We start from the raw sequence: 3,990 nt of genomic DNA on the forward strand, positions 1-3,990 counted from the left end.
ATACACACACATAACATAAAATTTACCATTTTAGCTTTTTTTTGTTGTTGTTCATAGAGACAGGGTTTCACCATATTGCCCAGGCTGGACTCAAACTCCTGACTTCAAGCAGTCCACCTGCCTCAGCCTCCCAAAGTGCTGGGATTACAAGAATAAGCCACCATGTGTGGCCCATTATAGCTATTTTTAAGTGTATAATTTAGTGGCATTAAGTATTTTCACAATGTTGTGCAATGTTCACAATGTTGTGCAACCATCACCACTATCAATTTCCAGAACTTTCTCATCATCCCGAACTAAAACTCTGTACCTGTAAAACAATAATGTCTCATTCCCCGACCCCCACTCCCTCAGCTCTTGGTAACCTGTATTCTACTTTCTGTCTCTATGAATTTACCTATTCTAGGTACCTCATTTAAGTGGAATTGTGTAATATTTGTCCTTCTGTGTCTGGCTTATTTTACTTAGCATAATATTTTCAAGGCTCATGTATGTTATACCATGTATCTTCCTTTTTGTTTTGAGACAGCCTCTGTCACCCAGGTTGGAATGCAGTGGTGTGATCATAGCTCACTGCAACCTCAAACTCTACACTCCAGGGATCCTCCCACCTCAGCCTCCCAAGTATCTGGGACTATAGGTGCATTCCACCACGCTCAGCTAATTTTTTAAAACAAATTTGGAGACAGGGTCTCGTTTTGTTTCCCACGATGGTGTCAAATTCCTGGGTTCAAGCGATCCTCCCACCTCAGCCTCCTCTTCTTTAAGATTGAATAGGCTGGGCACAGTGGCTCACACCTGTAATCCCAACACTCTGGGAGGCCAAGGCGGGCAGATCGTGAGGTCAAGAGATTGAGACCATCCTGGCCAACATGATGAAACCCTGTCTCTTAAAAAAATACAAAAATTAGCTGGGCATGGTGGTGTGCACCTGTAATCCCAGGTACTCAGGAGGCTGAGGCAGGAGAATCGCTTGAACCTGGGAGAGGTGGTTGCAGTGAGCCGAGATTGCGCCACTGCACTCCAGCCTGGTGACAGAGCGATACTCTGTCTCAAAAAAAAAAAAGATTGAATAATATTCCATGCATATATATACCACAGTTTGCTTCTCCATTATCTGTTGATGGACACTTGGGTTGTTTTCACCTTTTAGCTATTGTGAAATATGCTGTTATGAACATTGGTATACAAGTATCTGTTTGTGCCCCTGCTTTCAATTCTTTGAGGTATACATTCAGAAGTAGAATTACTGGATCATACCATAATTCTATATGTTTTTGTTTTGTTTTTTTGTTTTTTTTTTTTTGAGACAGAGTCTTACTCTGTCACCCAGGCTGGTGTGCAGTGGCGTGATCTTGGCTTACTGCAACCTCTGTTTCATGGGTTCAAGCGATTCTTCTGCCTCAGCCACCCAAGTAGCTAGGACTACAGGCACACAACACCAAGCCTCACCAAATTTTGTACTTTTAGTAGAGACAAAGTTTCGCCACGTTGGCCAACTGATCTCAAACTCGTGACTTCAAGTGATCGGCCTGCCTCGGCCTCCCGTAGTGCTGGGATTCCAAGCGTGAGCCACCACGCCTAGCCAATAATTCTAATTTAACAGTTTGAAAATGCCAAACTTGTCCATAATGGCTGTACCATTTTATATTCCTACCAGCAATACACAAGGGTTTCAGTTTCTCCATATTCTCATCAACGCTTATTTTGTTTTTGTTTATGTCTTATAATAGCCATATTAGTGGATATAAAGTGGTATTCCATGGTGGTTTTGATTCATATTTTCCCTAATGGCTAATGATTAAACACCTCTTTTTCCTTTTTTTTTTTTTTTTTTTGAGCTGGAATCTCGCTCTGTCGCCCTCTGTCGCCCAGGCTGGAGTACAGTGGCACCATCTCGGCTCGCTGCAACCTCTTGCCTCCTGGGTTTAAGCGATTCTCCTGCCTCAGCTTCCCAAGTAGCTGGGACTACAGGCGCGTGCCACTGCGCCCTGCTGATTTTCATATTTTTAGTATAAACGGGGTTTCACCATGTTAGCTAGGCTGGTCTTGAACTCCTGACCTCAGGTGATCCAACCACCTAGGCCTCCCAAAGTGCTGGGATTACAGGCTTGACCTTGAGCATCTTTCTGTGTTCTTTTTGGCTATTTGTGTATCTTCTTTGGAGAAATGTTTTTCAAGTTCCTTGCCCATTTGTGAATTGGGTTGTTGATTTATTTGTTGTTGAGTTGTAGGAGTTCTTTATACATCCTTACATGTTCCAGATACTAATTTCTAATCAGATATAAGATTTGCAAATATTTTCTCTGATTGTGTAGATTGTTGTTTCACTCTCTCTCTCTCTTTTTTTTTTTTAACATAAATTAACCCATTTATTATAGGCCAGTGATGTCTCAAAGAGTAGAGGAGCATCAACTGGTCTTTCAATTCCTTCAGTCTTCTGATGGCAGACTTTACCATGACAGCCGAAGTGGTGTTGTAGGTCCAGGCACTGCCAGCCACTGTCTTCATGCAGGAATTACAGTGCCTGATTTTCACAGCTCGTTTCTTCATCTTGGTTTTCCACAGAAAGAGCAAGTGTACTTGGCGTGCTGGCTGATTTCAATTTCCTTCACCATTTTCTGGAGGGAGGCCCCATGGTGGGTCCTGTATTTACCGACTATTCCGACTTTCTTTTTTTTTTTTTTTTCTGAGACTGAGTCTTACTCTGTCGCCCAGGCTGGAGTGCAGTGGCACGATCTCGGCTCACTGCAACCTCTGCATCCCAGGTTCAAGCTATTCTCCTGCCTCTGCCTCCCCAATAGCTGGGACTACAGGCGTGTGCCATCATGCCTGGCTAATTTTTGTATTTTGATTAGAGATGAGGTTTCGCCATGTTGGCCAGGCTGGTCTCAAGCTCCTGACCTCAAGTGATCCAGCCACCTTGGCCTCCCAAAGTGCTGGGATTACAGACATGAGCCACCGCGTCCAGCCTCATTCCAACTTTCTTGGTGCATTTGGCCATGTCACCGCAAACTAGGTCCGAGCCCAGAGAGGAAGATGTTATTTCACTCTCTAGATACTGTCCCTTGATGCACAAAAGTTTTTAATGTTGATAAGTCCAATTTATCTATTTTTTGGTGGTGGTGCCTGTGCTTCTGGTGTTATATCCAAGAAACCATTGCTAAATACAGTGTTAGAAAGCTTTCCCCCTATTTTATTCTAAGAGTTTTATAGTTTTAGTTCTTACAAAATAGGTCTTTGGCTGGGCGCAGTGACTCATGCCTGTAATCCCAGCACTTTGGGAGGTCGAGGCAGGTGGATCACCTGAGTCAGGATTTCAAGACCAGCCTGGCCAACATGGTGAAACCCATCTCTACTAAAAATTCAAAATTAGCCAGGTGTGGTGGTGCATGCCTGTAATCCCAGCTACTTGGGAGGCTGAAGCAGGAGAATTGCTTGAACCTCGGAGGTGGAGGTTGCAGTGAGCTGAGATCATGCCATGCACTCCAGCCTTGGCAACAAGAGCAAAACTCTGTCTCAAAAAATAATAATAATAATTAATTAATTAAAAATAAATAAAATAGGTCTTTGATACTTTTGGAATTAATTTGTATCTATAGTATAAGGTATATATAAGGCATGGGTCCAACTTCATTCTTTTGCAAGTGAATATTCAGTTTTCCCAGCACCATTTGTTGAAAAGACTGTCCTTTCCCCATTAAATGGTCATGTCACCCTTGTTGGAAATCATTTGCCCATATGGACTAAGGTTTATTTCTGGACTCTATATTCTATTACATTGATCTACATTCTGCCTTTTTGCCAATATCACACCATGTTGATTACTGTAGTTTTGTAATAAGTTTTGAAATCAGAAAGTCTAAGTCTTCCCACTTTGTTCTTTTTCAAGATTGTTTCAGCTCTTCAGGGTCCCTTGAGATTCCATATGAATTTTAGGATAGATTTTTTTTTTCTGCAAAGTCATTGGAATTTTGATAGGGATTGCAT

At 42.3% G+C, this 3,990-nt stretch overlaps 1 pseudogene; it reads right to left on the bottom strand.

The window, feature by feature from the left end:
- Positions 1-1,669: 1,669 nt before the first annotated feature.
- Positions 1,670-2,691, bottom strand: LOC101145876 (putative ribosomal protein eL43-like; annotated as a pseudogene).
- Positions 2,692-3,990: the final 1,299 nt, after the last annotated feature.

This window comes from Gorilla gorilla, chromosome 9 (assembly GCF_029281585.2).
Source record: "Gorilla gorilla gorilla isolate KB3781 chromosome 9, NHGRI_mGorGor1-v2.1_pri, whole genome shotgun sequence".
Taxonomy (NCBI): domain Eukaryota; kingdom Metazoa; phylum Chordata; class Mammalia; order Primates; family Hominidae; genus Gorilla; species Gorilla gorilla.